A 20,811-nucleotide genomic window follows, 5' to 3' on the forward strand; every position below is an offset into this window, starting at 1 on the left:
TAGGTAGGGGATCAAATACTTATTTGACTCAATTAAATACAAAATAATTTATATATAATATTCATTTATTATTTCCTGCATTTTTTAATATTCTTTATCTTTCTGTTAAAATAAACCTACCATAGATTTTATTTTTTATTTGTATTTCTTTGTAAGCGGGTAAATTCACAAAATTAACAGAAGAACAAATAATTATTTCCTTCACTGTAGGTCGGATTGTCTACTTTAAAGTTCCTCTAGATGTGAATGAGTGTGAAAATGTGTGTGCATGGTGAACTGTAGTATGTATTCCCACCTCACAGCACATGATAATTCTGTAGGAAATACTAATTGTGGTTACCGAAGATGAATAACTGAATAAATCAAATGCTTTAAATTCTAGGATTTGTAGTTTCAGGTAATTTATTTTGCTGTTCTTTCTACATTTTGTCAATTTAGATTCTTTATATTAAGACCCTCTGTATTTGGGGTGTTGGGGGGGCAACTTTAGCATAAGCCATAAGTATCTGCTAATAAAACAAGGACCTCAAGAAAGAAATTCATCATACTAGCTTTTTTTTAACCAGAGGTGTATTGTATGTTCTGAATTTTGTTAGAAGTTTGTTTGAAATTGCATTGCATGGCCCCAGCATACATTTGTCTAACAGATTTAAACAGTACTAGAAGTTCACCCATCAACCTATTAAAAAATAAATATTCAAACTTAAACAAGTACATCAATAGCATCAACTAGGTCAACAGCTGGTCATGGCCATCTCCTTTTTTGACTGTTCAATTCATAAAAACCTGAACAAATTGAGAATGTGGTCTACTCAGGTTGTCACCCAGAGAAATGTAGAGACAAGTAAATCTTAACATTTCTTTTTACAATGGCAAATCAAGACACTTTATAAAAGCCTGTCTATCCCAGTCCTTAAGGAGCAGGCAATAACAATACATCTTACAAGACTACTCAGGCCTGTCCTTTCTTCTCTTCACAAGGGTGAAAATTCCATGTTAAACCTTCACTGAAATAGTCAGTGATCATTCTATGAACTGTCACTTACTGTGAATGGGAATAGCAATGCACCAGCAGACAATCTCTGTCTACATTATCAGGATGTGGAAAAGAATGACAAGGGTCTTTGATGCACTGCTTAATGTGGGTTTAATACCATCACTGTTAGGGAACACCACTGTATCCTTTTAATACTTATATCCTCACAGTCTTGGAAACAGTTTTTATAGGAACTAAACAATTTTATAGCAGACTTGCATACTGAACATGTATAGAACACGTATGGCGTAGAATGGTGAGAAGCCCTTTTTAATGCTTCCAGTATGAAACATAATTAATCTGAAATCCCCTTTGTGCTTGAAATACATTTTTAGTATTCAAGTTATTTAAACACATACTGTAGATGCATAGTAAGTCCAAGTAGCCTTATCTTATGAAATTTTATTTTATTTTATTATAATTATTATAATTATTATTATTATTATTATTATTATTATTATTATTATTATTATTATAACCATCACATGTCAATGTTATACTGTATGTTCATACTGGTGCCCAGTTTGTTTACTGTATTATTTTTTCTATAATTTAGTTGATTAAAGTAGTTGTCTGTGTTTATTGAATTATTTTACACTGTCACTTTATTACTTATTATTGTCTGAAATAATGATATACTGTCTGAAGTCTCATGGTGTCCTATGTTAATTGCAGCACTGTGCTTTCCAACAAATAGTATACAGGGTTATTCAAAAAATTAACCAATATTTTATTAAGGAAAAGTAATACAAAATTCATGCCAAGTCACAAGTATTATACTCACAATCAACTTAGACAATTCCTCTTTCAAATGGTCACTGACTCATTCCATGATGATGCTTGATAACTGAAGCAATGCATCATGATTTTGGTTCATTATTTTTGAATAACCCTGTATAATTGCTATTGTTCAAGTTAATCTGTTTATGATGCAACAAATACAATAAATCATACTTGAAAAAATGTATATTAAGAAACCACCAACCCTGAGCTCAAGGAAACCTTACAGACAGCATAGACAGCAATTCGAACCTGATACTCTGATTTCGATGTCTTTCTGTCTGTTATTTTAGTTTTAACCATGTTTTATATGCTTTTATTATTAATAATGTTTGGTCTTAAACTATTGCTGCTTTTTTTTTTTTTTACATAGTCTTGCTCAGTTTTGTACATTTTTACTACGATTTTTATCTGACCTCTGTCCCCATGCTGAGATACATGGGACTACACTTTCCATCAGCCACTACAACTTACTGAGCCATGTGATTATGTACCTGCTTCATGTTCACTGTAATAAGCATGTGTTTAAGTCTCACCTCGCACCTCACGGTTCATCTCACAATGGACATCTATGGGTGTCTTTTACATGATAGCCTCAAACTACCACTGTTTTATTTTTAATGCTTCCCAGATTTGTGTTTTGGGACTTTTATTTTTAAACTTTTCAAGTAATAGAGTGTTTGTACTGGACATATTCAATATTAGAATGACTTGGCCTTATGAGGTAGAACATATTGTACCTTAGTGCCAATAATAACAGGCTATTATTCATAGATGGGAAAGAATATTGTGCTTACTAAAAATCAGTGTGCAGTTCTCAGAGAAGGACTGAGTACTTAGTGAACTCCCTACCTTCACTGTGTTCTCAAAGGAGTGATTTAAAGGGCACTGTTCCGGTTAGCACCTAGCATCCGCAGTTTGCATCCAAGATTGATCTTCAGAACTAGCTTTCGTGAGTGAGGATGAAATGGCATTTTTAGAAATGTGTATTAGATAGACAGCTATATAAGCAAGCTTTTATCCTTACATGCTTCAATAAACTGCTGTGATTAAGGATTTTTTTGTACTATTGATTTAATACATAAAATATTCATTTAAAGTGTTTCCTAATTGAATTTGTAACCTGCAAATATGCTATGTGAGAGAAGTTAAAAATCTCCTGAAACTAATGTAAAGTAAAATCATTGCATTCGGTACACATAAGCCTTGTACCAAAGAATTATTGTATAAATAAGTGTATCGTTATACCCCTATTAGAAATTTACAGCCTACTGCTTTTGGTAGTCAGCAGCAGATTTGAATGGGCCCCTCTTATGTAGCTCACCACCTTACAATTATGCATTATGCATTTTGAGATGCTTTTCTGCTAATCACAGTTGTAAAAAATGGTTTTTATATAGTCTGTAAACATCCTGTCAGCTTTCATCATCTTCTTCTAATCTTTATCAACAAAAAAGATGTTAAAAAAACTCCTGGTTTGTGAACATGAACATCTATGGTTGTCTTTTACATGATAGCCTCAAACTACCACTGATTTATTTGTAATGCTTTCCAGATTTGTACTTTAAACCTCTAAAACCTGAACCTTTGTGTCCTCACAGCTATGCCATGAGACTCAAAATAAGGGTTTCTGTAAATTAAACTCAAATCCTTTATATATGTATAAACTGATAAATCCTTAAAATGTTTAATATTATATAATCTTCAGAATTTGGTGTATCTGTCTTGCACAATACTTTTTCAGTAATGCATTATGTCTCCTATTCTGTGGTACCCAGTTAAAGTCCTTCTGCCCCATTGGGACACAGTCACATCTGCAGAACAGACCTCGTACTGCAACTTGGGCTGACAGCAATACCAGAGAGAATGAACACAGCCAAATCTGCCTCAGGTTGAAGAATCGACATGGCACTTTGCCTTGTGTGATTAAATCTCCTTCATGGACTTTGACACATTCCCAGCAGGAGAAAAAGTGTTTAAGGTATTAATGAGTTGACCTCCCTCCCACATAGCTCACTAAATTCTGTTCCACTGCAAGAGAGATACCAGAAAAGATATACATACAAGATTGAGCATGTGTCTTCTGTTTAAAACAAACAAGCAAAGCAAAACAGACATAAAAAAACCCACAACCTCTACCTAAAGTCGACATGGCTGCAATAAAAATGTCAGCATCTTTGTAAACTTTTTTGTATAACCACCAGTCTAACAGCTCAATATACACTATATGGACAAAAGTATGGGGACCCCTGATTTTTCCAGAGATATGTGATTCTTCTCCAAACCACAAGTTGGAGAATATATGGGTAGCATCACTTCCTGGTTCGGGAACAGCACAAGGCAGGACAGGCGAGCCCTCCAGAGGGTGGTGCATTCAGCTGAACGTACCATCCACACCAAGCTCCCTAACCTGCAGGACATCTACAGCACGCAGACCAGAGCCAGGAAGACTGTGAAGGACCTCAGCCATCCCAATAATGAACTCTTTTCTTTGTTGTGTTCAGGGAAACACTTCCGCTCCACACTGCCCTTATACTCTGTATGTATGCATATGTGACAAATAAAATTATATTTGATTTAATTTGATATACATTTGTTTTAATTAAAGTCCACTTAAAAGCTTTTACTTGGCCTAATATGTCAAAAGCTATCTAAGTGTAATTATTGTGAAATTATGTGCTTATCATTTCTGACTAATATTACAGGAAAGAGCTTTTACAAAACATTCTTCTCTGTCTAATGACATGTTCATTTCATAAATTTTATAACAACTGCAAGCCCTTTCAAGCACAAAAAGGATAAAATGGGAAAAGAAAGTGGATTAACTTCTAGTTCCGGAGGCACTAGAAGTGATAGGTTATCAGGCATGGGATTCATGCACCATTCTATATAGGTTTTCAACTCATATAAGAAGTCACATAAATTTCAGTTATTATTATTATTATTATTATTATTATTATTATACATAGCAATTAATTATTTTTAAAATCAGCTTAACAGAAATAGATCTATTCCAGATATCAATTTTTAAGGTTTAAAAAATATCCCTAAATTGGAAACCAGAGGTTACAGTGGTTTCAGAAAAGCTCTGAATTCTGAATTTTTTTTTATTATCCCCCTTCACATCAAACATGGCATGCCAACTTGTGCAAAGTGAGAGAACTCAACGCTAGAGCATGTCTGCATTTCTTTCAGTTTTATGTGCCAAGTAAATTTGTTTTCATTGTCACATGCTTGTTTTCATTCATGCTATGTCTCCACACCATCTTGTCATTGGACCCTGTGCTAACATGTTGTCTCGTTCTCTGCTGTCAACTGCAAAGTATTTTGTTTAGTTATATGCCAAATTCCAAGCCTTTGTTTCAATTCCCTGATTTTCATGTCTTGGTTTGATTCCTCGTTTTTGTCTTTGTCACAGTCTAGTTCACGTTGTTTACCTGATCCATTCCTGGTTCATTTTTATTCACTTGGATTTTGCTTGATATTTGCCTGTTTTTAGATATTAATATTAAATAAACCATTTATTTTTATGCATTTGCATCCACCTGGCCTCATTATACAAGACACTTAGAAGGAACCAGACTCAAAGTGGAACCCATTCTCATTTGGGTGACATTTCTCTCTTTATTCTGTTTTATTTTTAGATATTAGTGTTGTAACAGTACATAAAATTCATGGTTGGGTATGTAGAATTGCTTGTTGTTTTTAACACATTTATTATTATTTACATTTTTGATGATGAACATTTGAACAGTTTAAATTTTTAAACAATTTTAAATTAAATACCTGCTTGGGTATAAATTATAATATTTAATATAAAAAATTTAATATATAAAATTATTGCAATACACTTTATTATATTAATTAAATTTAATAATCAAATTGATTAAATACAACTTAATAAATAAGACAAAAAAGTTAAAAGTATATATATATATATATATATATATATATATATATATATATATATATATATATATATATATATATATATATATATATATGTGTGTGTGTTTTACATTTAATAATTCATTTTCTAAAGATACGTTCTACTTAACTGTTCTGCTTATTTCGGCACACTTTTCAACAACAAATTTCTTCATTGCTTCCATCCTTTATTCATTTACTTCCTCGATATGTGAAATTGTCACGATTTTCTCCTTTTAAGACAAATTCTTGAAGCGGGACATAAAAGAAAACACAGGGCTACTAGTCCTTAGCCCTGTGTTTTTTTTATTGTTGTTTTTGTAGCACCAGGGTTCAGGAGGAACCACAGTGACACTGCACTAACTCTAGTTTCTTTTTTTTTTTTACCCATGGCATTGTTGTGTATACAAACCCGATTCCAAAAGATTTGGGACACTGTAAAAATTGTGAATGAAAACAGAATGCAATGATGTGAAAGTTTCACATTTCAATATTTTATTCAGAATACAACATAGATGACATATTAAACATTTAAACTGAGAAAATGTATAATTTTAAGGGAAAAATAAGTTGATTTTAAATTTTATGGCATCAACACATCTCAAAAAAAGTTGGGACAAGGCCATATTTACCACTGTGTGGCATCCCCTCTTCTTTTTATAACAGTCTGCAAACTTCTGGGGACGGAGGAGACAAGTTGCTAAAGTTTAGGGATAGGAATGTTGTCCCATTCTTGTCTAATACAGGCTTCTAGTTGCTCAACTGTCTTAGGTCTTCTTTGTCGCATCTTCTTCTTTATATTTTTATGGGTGAAAGATCTGGACTGCAGGCTGGACATATCAGTACCCGGATCCTTCTTCTACACAGCCATGATGTAATTGATGCAGTATTTGGTCTGGCATTGTGATGTTGAAAAATGCAAGGTCTTCCCTGAAAGAGACGACGTCTGGATGGGAGCATATGTTGTTCTAGAACTTAGATATACCTTTGAGCATTGATGGTGCCTTTCCAGATGTGTAAGCTGCCCATGCCACATGCATTCATGCAACCCCATACCATCAGTAATGCAGGCTTCTGAACTGAGCGCTGATAACAACTTGGGTTGTCCTTGTCCTCTTTAGTCCGGATGACATGGCGTCCCAGTATTCCAAAAATAACTTAAAATTTTGATTCGTATGACCACAGAACAGTTTTCCACTTTGCCACAGTCCATTTTAAATGAGCCTTAGCCCAAAGAAAACACCTGCGCTTCTGGTCATGTTTAGATATGGCTTCTTTTTTGACCTATAGAGTTTTAGCCGGCAACAGCGAATGGCATTGTGGATTGTGTTTAACGACAATCCTTTCTGGAAGTATTCCTGAGCCCATGTTGTGATTTCTCTTACAGTAGCATTCCTGTATGTGATGCAGTGCCGTCCAAAGGCCCGAAGATCACGGGCATCCAGCATGGTTTTCCGGCCTTGACCCTTATGCACAGAGATTGTTTCAGATTCTCTGAATCTTTGGATGATGATATGCACTGTAGATGATGATAACTTCAAACTTTTTGCAATTTTTCTCTGAGAAACTCCTTTCTTATATTGCTCCACTATTTTTTGCCACAACTTTGGGGGGATTGGTAATCCTCTGCCCATCTTGACTTCTGAGAGACACTGCCACTCTGAGAGGCTCTTTTTATTCCCAATCATGATGCCAATTGACCTAATAATTAGCAAAATTGGTCCTCCAGCTGTTCCTTATATGTACATTTAACTTTACCAGCCTCTTATTGCTACCTGTCCCAACTTTTTTGGAATGTGTAGCTCTCATGAAATCCAAAATGAGCCAATATTCGGCATGACATTTCAAAATCTCTCACTTTCCACATTTGATATGTTATCTATATTCTATTGTGAATTAAATATAAGTTTATGAGATTTGTAAATTATTGCATTCCTTTTTTATTCACAATTTGCACATCAACTTTTTGGAATCGGGTTTGTATTTTCAGGTTTAATAATAATGATAAAAATGCACTCAAAGTGAGAGGCAGACACTAAACAAACTTGCGGTCCACCACTTAATACTTCCCTGAGGGAAATCAAGTTTTAACAATTTCTGCAAGTAAAAGCATTGCACTCGGTACACAAAAGTCCTGTACCAAAAAAAACGGCACAAATATGTGTATCGTTATATACCTAATAGAAACTGCACCCGAAAGCACACAATGTATTTACAGTATGTATATACTGATGGCAATTTTACCGTACCATTTATGACAAAAGAATAAATATACAATGAACCCATCTCAATTTAAGAATAGCTGGATGTCCTCCACTAGGCATTCTTTAATTCATATTTGGATTTGTCACCGAATAGTGTAATTATAAATAATTTTTAATGCAATAAAATATACTATATGGCTAATATGAGCAATTGTGTTGATATAAACTTATGAGCTTATGAAGGTAGCATCAGAGTCATTTCTGTTTTTATTATAGTTCGAACATATAGTTTATTGTTTCAATCTAAAGTCATTAATTGTTCCATAATGGTGACTTTAGTGCAAAATGTATATGGTAACTGAAATCCTAAAGCTATTCAAGGATGAACATCCACAGCCAGCTTTTTTGAGTGGTACCATGGTGATCTGAATTGACCTGAAATATACATTCTGAACACACAAACAGACTGAACCTGTGAAATAGATGAACACATTGCAATTTATTACCAAAAATACTACATATTCTGAACAAATGTTGGGTTTAGTGTACAGTAAATTGCATTTATTCTCTTAAACATTCTTCTATATTTTGTAGTGTTACAAAATGAAACTACAGTAGACCTAGTTAGGATTATTTATTAAAGGTTTGGCTTTTCAAGTAGAATCACAGAGATTATCTTATTTCATTAGATTTTTGATTTAATAATGGTTCATAAGACCATAAATGTCTTTTGAAAAATAAATTGCGTTTTTTTAAATTGGTTATCAATAATATTATTTAAAGGTATAAGGGCACTGATCACAGTGGAACCAACTGTGGTACAAAGTGGGGTGCAAAACATAGTTTTGATTATTTTGGCATTTGCTGTAAATGCAAAAAAAAAAAATCATAATAATAATAATAACGAATACTATAATGTATGTACTGATTTTGTTTTGTTGCATCCTTGCTACTGTAGAGTAAAATAACATTACTGCTTATATTTTTCACTTCACCATACTATACATTCTATACCAGTACCACAAATGGGCTGTAAATGTGTTTTCCTTGAGCCCAGGTAGCTATTTAAGATATCTTGGGTCAGGACAGGTCTTAATGGTAGCTTGATCGTCAGCTACACTTGCTGGCACTTGGATAAATCTCGACTCGTTTGTCAACCATTAGTTTCTCAGTCCTGTGAAAGTAGTTTCACCAGAGAACCCAAGCTCAGTTAATTCATCTTTTGTTGTGTCACTGTACTATCACAGGGCAAAACAAATCAGTCACTCTGCTCTCCAGCTGTTTCTTTGTGTCTGACACTTTACCCCCTCTTCCCAGCAACTCCACTACCGGCATATATCCAGTTTCTGACAATGGCTCTTTGCTTCATGATCTTCCTGGCTGGCTGATTGCTGGCAGGTTCATTAAAAGAAAAAAAAAAAAAGACTCTTTCTTCCTGTCAATTAAAAACACATCACGGCTCAGCACATATTCTTTGTTATAGTTATTTTACTGTTTTAATTAGATATACATACATTTTAGATAATATATACATAGAAAATTAGATATTATATGTTTGTTATACTTTAAAAAAATGTAAAAAGGGGTTGAATTCATTAAAAATAATGAATAATAATGTTCACTGCTCTGATCAAATTATCTCCTCTCATTCTGTTACAAGTGCATGTGGTGCAGTAGTGACATTTTCTTACAATTGTATTATTAGAAATTTACCAGCTGGTTGATGCAATTTACAGCAAAAATATTCCCTCTCCAACACACTGGGTGATGTTTATTCTAATCTTCAGCTCTTCTCTTTTCATGAGCCTATGCTCACTATAGCAGTGGAACCAGATGAGGCCTGTAGCTCATCTGTCTTATAGTTAAGTATTCTAAGATGCTTTTCTGATAAATATGGTTATAAAGTGTGTTCATTGTTTATCATCTTGGGTCATTTTCCTCTGACCTCATCAATAAGTTATTTGTAGCTGCAGAGCTGCAACTCACTGTATGTTTTTCGTTTTCTCACTTCATTCTGCATAAACTCTACAGACTGTTGTGTGGCTTTTGACAGAGATTCTCCTCTTACTTAAAAAAGAAAAAAATATGATATTGTACTTTATATATTATTATATAATATTATATATTATAATTTTTTCTCTATATGCTGACACCATTAATATTCTCCATATGCTCATGCCAAAAAAACAATCATTTTTATCACAACATTTAATAAAAAAGAACAGAACTCATTTCCAGCGCACAAATCCTAACTCGATAATAGCTTAATATTAAATGTCCAGCATTTTTTTTATTCACATATGGATTCATGAATATTTAATAGAATGTACACTGGCCTACAGCCCTTTATTATAACTGACTCATCAAGAATAAACACACACACACACACACACACACACACACACACACACACACAGTTAAACTTTCTTCTGTTACCAAAAGCCTCAGTATCTGCTTTACAACTATTTATCCCAGAGGTCCTGGGCATTCACTATAGGGACTGAAATTGGTGGGAGTGACTGAGTGTATATGTGCATGTTTTGTCATTGATATGATCGATGCCAGCCTGCTGAGCAGTCTTAAGGGGAGCCAACTCAAACAGGCGTTGTACTCTATGAGGCAGCTGACTGCTGCTTCTCCCCAGCTGCGGCCTGAAAAGCCCGGTGAAAAATGAGTGCGGAAACTGCAAAGACTGGGTGAAAACTCCCCTGGCTCAAACAGCATGAAAAAAGGAGAAAGTGGCCTGTGGGTGAAGTCCTCAGAGACCTGGAGGAATGGGGAAGGCTGACTTCTATACTGCACTACGTGTCAGCTCAGGGAATTCATTTCTATAAGCATTTCGGCTGGGGAGCTGTACAGATTGCAAGGCCATTTCCCGTCAATTTATCTATATTTAACACAATGGCTTTGGATGACATAAGATTTGTCTGGAATCTATAATGTAAAGAAGTCTAAGTGTTTATTATTAGAAATTATTCCAGTTTGAACCCACTTTAAAATGCAAGTAAAAGCACTTTTTTTTTTTAAACTTACTTCCACACAGAATTCTTAGACACTTAAGCAGTCTTTAGTAGATACTAAACATTCCTCTATCTTCACAAATTTAAGTCAAACGTGGTATAACATTATGTATACATTTGAGGAATATTGTAAATGAAATAATAACAATTGTTCAATTTAATTTAACTAATTTTTATTTGTCTGCCCCTTTTAATGATATACATTGTGCCGAAGCAGCTACACAGAACTAAACAGATTGCAAGTGTAAATTTTAGCATCGTTAATTTTACATTTATTCTTAATAGTGAGCCAGTAGTGACAATGGCAAGAAAGAACTCCCTGATATAGTATAAAGAGGAAACCTTGAAAGGAACCAGACTCAAAAAAGAATATCTTAATTTAGATAACACTGAATATCCAAAATGACAGAAAGCATGATTGCATCCTTGTGGATGTTATAAAGTAAATGCTTTTGGGTTTTTACTCTGTCAAACTTATTTTTGCAACATGAGATTGCTTTTTTCTAAACTTTCTTTTCACTAACTAATAGAAAACATTAGGTCCACATCTAATTTATAGGTTGATCTCCAGATCCCCAGGCTAAGCTTTAAAAAAACTTCCACTGGGGCAGAAATGTATATTTCATGATCGCTCCGATAGTGCAAAAGTAACAGCCCGTGCATCTCTTGCTTGTGAGTGGAGCATGTTAGGTCGGTTTCGAGGATGCCGGCTGCGCACATCCTGCACATAATCGGCGCTCGTTTTGTGCTTATTTGGTGCATATTCTCCGCACATTGTGCTTGCATGTCTATGGCTCTAGGGCTCCTCATGGTTCTGGCTCCGATCTCGCTGAGGCAGAGCGGCACACTGGTTCCTGAAGCTCGCAGATGGACCCGGCAGAGGGATTCGAGGGCAGCTCTAATGCCGGCCGTGCACATCCTGCCCGTAATTGGCGATTGGTTTGTGCTCATTTGGTGCATATTCCCCGCACATTGTGCTTGCATGTCTATGGCTCTAGGGCTCCTCGTGGTTCTGGCTCCGCTCTCGCTGAGGCAGAGCGGCACACTGGTTCCTGAAGCTCGCAGATGGACCCGGCAGAGGGATTCGAGACAGGCTTTTTCCTTTCTCCTTCCTTGCCTGCCTGGTCCAGCACTCGCTCGCAAGTTGGAAGAACGCCTTTAGGTAGTTTCTTCCTCTTGCGACGAGGAATCCAGTTAGCTCGACGATTGCTTTCTGCGACCTATGTCACAACCTCCGTGTCGGGGTCTGCCTTTCTTCCGGACCTGCACACCAAGGTGTCCAGGTCCTGGGCTAGGCTGTATTCGGCCTGACTCTTCAGTTCAAATCCTCATTGTACTTCACGTAGTGGGACTTGAATTGTGTGGTTACGGGTCGATGTCCCAGGTTTTAAAGACGCCGGCTAGCTATCTCTACCTGGGTATCGCATCGTCCCTTAAGACCCTGACTCTGCCCACCATGCCCCTTCGTAACACGTCGGTGCTGGTGGATAGGGCTTATGGCTTAGCAGGTCAAGCCATTGCCTACCTGCACACCATTACAGTTGTTACAGGCGTATCAGGCTGACCTGCTGAGGCATAAGCCCTACCCACCAGCACCGACGTGTTACGAAGGCTTTGAAACATTTTCTCCCAGACCTCATATATCACCACGTGTTGATCTGGTTGGACAATACATCAGTGGTCTTATACATCAACCATCTGCAAAAACGCCCCCTATACAGGCTGGCACACCAGATCCTCCAGCGGGCCCAATGTAAACTCCTCTACTTGAGAGCAGCATGTATCCAGGGCCACCTAAACAAAGCAGCAGACACCCTGTCAAAACAGAGGTTGAGACCCAGGTAATGGCAGCTCTATCCTCATGTCTTCTTCTTCTTCTTCTTTTGGCTTCTACCATTAAGGGTCGCCACAGTGGATCATCCATCTCCATATCCCCTGTCCTCTACACCTGCTTCTTTTAACCCAACTACCTGCATGTCTTCCCTACCGATATACCCCATGTCCCTCCTCTGCATATGTCCAAACCATTTCAATCTCGCCTCCCTCATCTTGTCTCCAAGACATCCTACATGCGCTGTCCCTCTAATAAACTTATTTCTAATCCTGTCCATTCTCGTCACTCCCAACGAAAACCTCAACATCTTTAACTCAATGCCACTGTCTCTAAACCATACAACATCGCACGTCTCACCACAGTTATATAAACTTTCCCCTTTCACTTCCCTTTTCCTTTTACTTGCAGATACCCTTTTATTACAAATAACTCCTGTTACTCTTCTCCACCCACTCCACCCTGCCTGCACTCTTTTCTTCACTCCTCCACCTTTTTCACCTCTTCTCCCTGCAACCGCTTCACTCCACTCCCCTCCCTCTCATTCACCCACATGTACTCTGTCTTACTCCTACTGACTTTCATTTCCCTTCTCTCCAGTGCGTACCTCCACCTCTCCAGGCTCATCTCAACCTGATCCCTACTCTCACCACAAATAACAATATAGTCAGCAAACATCATAGTCCATGGAGACTTCTCTCTGACCTCGTCCGTCAACCTGTCTATCACCAAACAGGAAAGGGCTCAGAGCTGATCCTTGATGCAGTCCAACCTTTACCATAAACCAGTCTGTCGTTCCTTCTGCACACTTTACTGCTGTCACAATGTCCTCATACATGTCCTGCACCACCCTCACATACCTCTCTGACACACGTGACTTCCTCATAGAGTACCACAATTCCTCTCTCAGCACCCTGTTGTACGCTTTCTCTAAATCCACAAACACACAATGCAACTCCTTCTGACCTTCTCTATACCTCTCCATCAACATTCTCAAAGCAAATAAGGCATCTGTGGTGTTCTTCCTCAGCATGAAACCAAACTGTGGCTCACATATGGTCACCTTGTCTCTCAGCCTAGCTTCCACTTCTCTTTCCCATAACTTCATGGTGTGACTGATCAAATTTATTCCCCTGTAGTTCCACTGCTTCACCATCTCCACATCATCCAACCTTCTATCTCTCTTGTTTTCCTTGTTTATCAGCTGCTCAAAATACTCCCTCCATCTACTCAACACACTCTCCTTACTAGTCAACACATTTCTATCTCCCTCCTTTATTGCTCTAACTTGCAGCACATCTTTCCCAGCTCGCTCTGCCTGGCCAATTGGTAAAAATCCTTTTCTCCTTCCTTAGTGTCCAACTTCTCATACAGATCCTCATATGCCTTTTCCTTGGATTTCACCACATCCCTCTTTATCTGCTGCCGCATCACCTTGTACTCCTGCCTACTTTACTCATCACTCTGTCAATCCCAGTTCTGTTTTGCTCCTTATGCTGTCCTGCACTTCCTTATTCCACCATCATGTCTCTTTGTCTTCCTTTCTATTTCCAGATGTCACACCAAGTACCTTTCTAGTTGCCTCACTTATCACTTCTGCAGTAGTTGCCCAATCATCCAGTACTACTTCACCACCACTGAGCCCCTGTCTGACCTCTTCCCTGAATCTCATACTACAGTCTTCCTCTTTTAGTTTCCACCATCTTATTCTTCTTTCAATCCGTCCTCTTATCCTCTTCTTTTTCACCTCCAAAACCATCCTTCAGACCACCATCTGATGCTGTCTAATTACACTGTCCCCTGCCAATACCTTACAGTCTCCAATGTCCTTCAGGTTGCATAGTACAATATAGAACATAGTACACCTGTGTTCACCGTTAGCCACTCTTATACGTCACCCTATGATCATTCTTCTTCTTAAAATTAGTGTTCACCACTGCCATTTCCATCCTTTTAGCAAAATCCACCACCATCTGCCCTTTCAAATTCCTTTCCTTCAAGCCATACCCATCACCTCCTCATCACCTTTTGTCCCTTCACCTACATGCTCATTTAAATCTGTCACAATCAGCAAGCTTTCATTCCTAGGTACACATTTACATTTGAGGCATTTAGCAGACGTGGTAGAAGTGGTACAAGGTAGAAGGTACACCTTCTACCACTTCATCTAACTCACTCCAGAATTTTTCCTACTCCTCCATCTCACAATCCACTTTTTAAGGCATAGGCACACAGATGACATTTATCATCACCCCTTCAGCTGCCAGCTTCACGTTCATTACCCCATCAGAAACTCTCGACCAATCCTCTATAAAATTCTCTTTCGTGATCTGCATATTTTATTTTTTTTTACATTTTACACTGGATGCCCTTCCTAACGAAACACTCCCCATTTATCCGGGCTTGGGACAAGCATTAGGAGGGCACTGGTTTGTGCAACCCTAATGGCAGGGTTGGCTCCATCCTCATATGTTGGAGCAAATTTGGAGATAGTTTGCCGGGATGGAATCCGTCTCCTCCTGTTGGCCGACCATGGCATTACCAAACGCCCCAAAGCTTTACCAAACGCCCCAAAGCTTTTTGACGCAGCTCGAGTTCCTGGAAGGGAACCCTAGTTCCCTGAGAGAACTAATGCTGTGTCTCTGTGCCACTTGCCCTGTGCTTTTTATAGCTTCCTGGTCACCCCACCAGTGAAACCACACTAGTCAGAAAAGTCAGCCCCAGTTCCAGTGCACCTCTACTATACCAACTGTTTATAAGCACATAAAATTAACTTAGTTTATAATACATAATTAAAAAAATGTCAGCTGTCACTCAGACACTCTTGGGTAAAATATTAAGCTATCAATGTCCTTAACAAGTTATTGTTAAAGAAATAGTAAGAATGTAACAAATGCTCTCTTGAGAGTGTTATATTACTTTGCTCGATTACTTTTGCTGCAATAAACTCTTTTAGGGAAAATTTTACTTATATAGTTTTAGTGTTCACAAAAGTAAAATCATAATGATTTAAATGTTTAATGTAAAAATATTTTTTACATTTTTTGGATTTGTTCTCTGACCAATGCTTTTGTCATTTAAAGCTTAACATTTAGCCAGAGTGACTATTTGAGATCTGAGTCAAGCAACCGGTTACATTAATACATTTGCTGTAACATTAACAGAAACTATTTAAATACAGTGGGTCCAAATACCTAAAGCCCTTTCATGAAATGCTACATTTCAGAGTTGACACTCAAACTAACATGGTCTCTATAAATGTGTGAAAAAAAATTCATGATCTATTTTAAATCCAATCACATTTCAAATGTTATCTGAACATATGTTTTAGAATATTACATATGGTCACTATTATAGATTCTGACCTATAAATAATCCTAGAAAACGCTAATAAAGTTTAGAATGTTAAATATTTAAGTTATTGAACATTTTCTTTCTTAGTGTAAAACTTAAAATATTTTTTTTTAAATGGTATTGGAAAAATACCAATTCTTAATGTGTATGTCTGTATTCCCACTGTCCTACTGAGCGCTTCAAATAAACATGAGAGAGCTACTCCTGCTTCCGGCTCGTGGTCCGCACCCTGACAGAAGGTCGGACCAGTACCGAAAGAGGAATCGCCCTGCTGCAAGGATTCGGCAGCCAAACTCCGCTTCGGGTTTTACCCAGAAGCTCACTGCCGCTTCTCGCGGATCATGCTCGCCGCCGCTCCTCGCGGATCGGTTCGCTTCTCCAGCGAGATGGCCGAGTGGGGGGGATTCCTACGGAGCGTTGGCTGGTACGTAGATGTGCAGTCATCCCAATTCCGCACAAAGCGGGCCAAGATCGTCTTTTGCATTTCCCTCCTGTCTGGAGATGCTCTCTCTGGAGCCAGCAAGCTCTGGAGCATGAAAGGAGGCAATTTTGGCTCATATGCTGAATTCATTAGACAACTCCTGGGGATGTTGGGGATGACAACGGCAGATCTCCACGCCTGCACCTTCAGTTCCTCCGAGCGCTCCGCTCCAGAAATCCCACGAGCGCGCCGCTCTGTCCCAGAGTTCTCACGAGCGCGCCGCTCCGTCTCAGAGTTCCTATGAGTGCGCCGCTCCATCTCGGAGTTCTGCACCCTGCCGAGGACGTCGCTCAGCCTCTGATTTCTGCTGAGGACATCGGTCAGCCTCAGATCTTCACAGAGGGCCCTGCCTCAGGTCCTTCCCGAACTTCTCCGGTTTCTTGGCGGTGTGTTCCTGGCCTCTTCCTTTGACCCTGGACGGTTACCGGGGCCTTCCTCGGAGTGCCCTGGCCTGCCTGGTGTGGATGGTATTGGGGAGTCAGGTGCCTGGAGAGAGGGGTAATGTCAGGAATCCACCTGCCACGTCCCCCTCGGCACTCACCTGTCTCTCATTACCGATTACCCATATAAGCTCTCATTCCCCTTTTACTTGTGTCGATCCTACTCAATTGCTTCGTACCCCGACCTTCTCCTTCAGTGGATTACTTTCATTCCTTGGATTACTTTAACTCCAAGGATTACACCCACGATCAGGACTCATCACTTGTTATGGTTTGTTAAGCTCTCCCCACTGTCTATGTACTGACGCTCCAAATAAACATTAAAGAGCTACTCCAGCTTCCAGCTTGTGGTCCGCACCCTAACAATGTGATATTTTTTTTTGCCTTATCATTTTTTTTGCTTATAAGATTTTTATTTTGTATCATTATACAATTTTAAGTGCTGTGCATATTTACTCTAAATAAATGTAGATACATATATAATAGTTACTCCGTTTTTAACATTGATATTTGACTTCTCCACTTTTATATCTGACCTGCCAGAGGTACACTGAGCTAGAAAATAAGTAAAATAAATCATTATGTGTTAACAATTATATTGTAAGGAAAATTGTCATAATACAACCTTAGAGCTGCAGTGCATAGGATTTCTTTGGGTAAAATGGTAGAAAAAATACATGTATTGAGTCTAGCAGAAATACTCTAAAACACAATGTTCCTGAGCTGTTGTGAGTCGCTGTGACAACCTTGTAAAAGAAATTCACAGTAATTACCGTTACTCTACAGGCACAAATTGGCAGGATAATGTGGACACACGTCATATTCTAAGTCACTAAAACCAGCTCCTACGTCAATGTGCCAGAAATAACTACAGCCAAAGACCTGATTAACTGACTATCTCGCTAGTATTGGCTTTATCCAGTTTAAATTTTTTATTTTAATGATCATGATGAGTATGAAGATACACAAAGAACACTGCATCAAAATCAAGAACAAGAACAAAATCACCCCCAAAATAAATTAAATGGCTAGAAATCTTCTCTTGTAACTTTAACAACAACATTACTGTGTTTCGCTTTGGCTTGGGATGAAAACAGATAAAAAAAGAGTAGAATTGTTTTTTAATGCCAATGAGAATAAATAAAAGTGTAGATAGGTTAAAGTTGGGTGTAGTTGGCTTCTGCAGGTGTTGTGTAGCTTGATATACACTACCCTAAGTAAACTAGCAAAATATTTAAATCTTAATCAAATTATTTAGAAATTTGTATTACTTATTTATTAAATATTAATTTAATAGGTTGGGGAAACATTATTATTGTACACTAGTAAAACGAATTCTTTTTCTGCTATTATTGTGTTAATACTTAATAATAATTATTATTATTAATTACTCATTTAGTCACAATGGTGTTAGTAAATTTAGGTACAGATGTAGAATGAGGAGGCCTGGAGTGCTGTCAGCATTCCAATTCATTCCAATTCAATAGATTTGAGGCCAGAAGCCTATAGCAGGGTAAGATCTACCAGTTCAGCCTATGTAAACCAAATCTCCTGCTTTGTGCATAAGAGAATTGTCATTCTGGAACAGGTTTGGGTATCCTAGTTAAAGTGAAGGGAAAAATTAATGTTACCGCTTCAAAGAAATCCCAAAACAATCGTATGCTTCCAAATTTGTGTTAACAGTTTGAGGAAGAAGCACAAATACTGTAGCTGGAAAACATACTTTGTCCATATAGTGTAGATATTTTTACATCTTGTAGGTTAAGATTCCATGACCTAACCTAAAGCTAGTGAACCCATTAGTTTCATGATAAAATTGATAAAACCCAGCTGCCTTTAACACTATATCAAGCTGTTTTTTTTTTTTTTCTGTTTTCACCCCCCAAAAAATGCTAGTATGTTGTACCACTTTTGATCATAAGCAGAGCTTATCTTAAAGTCTAATAAGACATCATGGATTTTAGAAAAAAAAAAAAATGGAGAAATCCTAGTTGTTTGATATTTCTTCATTTTTTACATATTTTACTTGTTACAGACAAACAGTGTAAGACGGGCTCGGAAACACTTTTTTTTTTCTTGTTTTACTATTTATTTATTTTTTTTATTCTTATGGGCAAAATCTGACATAAATTTGCAAATTTGCACAAGGCACACTTGAGAGTAAAGTGGGTAGGAGTGCCAAGCAAATAGAAAATATGTTTACACTTATGATGCACAGCATCCATGTTAGAGCTATGAATCATGTGCATGTGTTATTTCTGAAACATGTTCCCCATGTGCTTACACGATGTGTGAGACTGCAGGCATTTCTTTTACATCAACAAAAAACTTCTGCATGCATAAATAAATCCTATCATGTAATTCACCAGAGACGCACACACACACACACACACACACACACACACACACACACACACACACACACACACACATGCCCACATTGCAAAAACATCACTCATACTGTATGTGATTATTCCATCTACATACCTTGCATTTTCCGAACAATATTCTAAACATATTTATGTTAAATGTGAATGAATTCTAGTATTTAAAATCTGATACACCTTTTAGACAAATGAGCACTGTAAACCCTCTCTAGTTGTTTGAATGTTTTTATGATATCTCCCCCTTCTTTGCTCCCTTTAAAGTATTGCATTTGGTGTAGTCCCACAGGACCTCTAGACCAGGTTTAGAAATTCAAGCATGTGTGTGTGTGTGTGTGTGTGTGTGTGTGTGTGTGTGTGTGCGCATGTGTGTGCGTCTGTATCTGTGTGTGTGTCTGTATCTCTGAGAACACGTTCTCCTCTCTCACTGTTTTTTATTCAGGAAAGTTTTTCAGTCCTTCTTTCCTGATATTTTGACACTTCCAGGTTTACACATTGAATTCCAAATCAGACTCAAGATCGCTTTCATTTCTTAACACCAGTAAAGTTTAAACATTAAGCATTAATAAAAATCCAAAATGAAATTAAAGCAGCTGTTGTTAGCTGTTGTACTGTAGCAAAGTATGAGTTCTAAAAGTCATTAAAATGTAGTTTTTCTGAACATTAATAATTTCATCTCCTGTAGTAGATCAGCTGCTGTGGCCAATCACATGCATTTATGCAAATTATTTAGCTGAAAGTAGCTCATCAGGCCAAGTCACCTACTGGTCTGCACCACAACAGTACACTATAATATACATTAGCAAAGTATACATGCAGAGTTTGAAGGCAAGTGACAACTGCTTGGTAAAATACTATTTGTAAGATACTACTAAAGAGACTTTACATTAAACACACACACACACACACACACACAGACTAATCAAACACTGTTCAGGTGAACACAATCAGGTAGCAGGTCAATGACAGGACAGGGATGAAGACAGGGCAAAAAAGGGATATAAATGGTGAACAATTGTGTAATAAATAAAAGAACATAAAGAACTAATTAAAAAAATAATAGCACATGAGATGTTATGGGAATTGTGATGTGTGGCAAGCAGAGGAATTTATGACAGTGTGAGAATCCATATCTCCAAATCTGAGACAAATGTTCTTGTATTCTCTAAGTCACAAATAAAACATCAGCTAGGAACCTGGTTTCGAATCTAAATCCCAGACGTTGTGTTTATTGATATACAGCCTGGAAGTACTCTTTTAGTATGCGCATTTATGTGGAGAATGAATTATGCTCATCCATCATAATCGCACATTGTTGTTTGCCAGGGATGTTAGAGTGAAGAAAAAACACAGA

The 20,811-nt window shown here is 37.5% G+C and overlaps 1 protein-coding gene across 4 annotated transcripts in view; it reads right to left on the reverse strand.

The window, feature by feature from the left end:
• The window catches only part of LOC124391299 (inactive N-acetylated-alpha-linked acidic dipeptidase-like protein 2), a 316,808-nt gene that overhangs the window by 36,661 nt on the left and 259,336 nt on the right, over window positions 1-20,811 (reverse strand). The window lies entirely within an intron of this gene.

Source organism: Silurus meridionalis, chromosome 9, assembly GCF_014805685.1.
Source record: "Silurus meridionalis isolate SWU-2019-XX chromosome 9, ASM1480568v1, whole genome shotgun sequence".
NCBI classification, from domain to species: Eukaryota; Metazoa; Chordata; class Actinopteri; order Siluriformes; family Siluridae; genus Silurus; species Silurus meridionalis.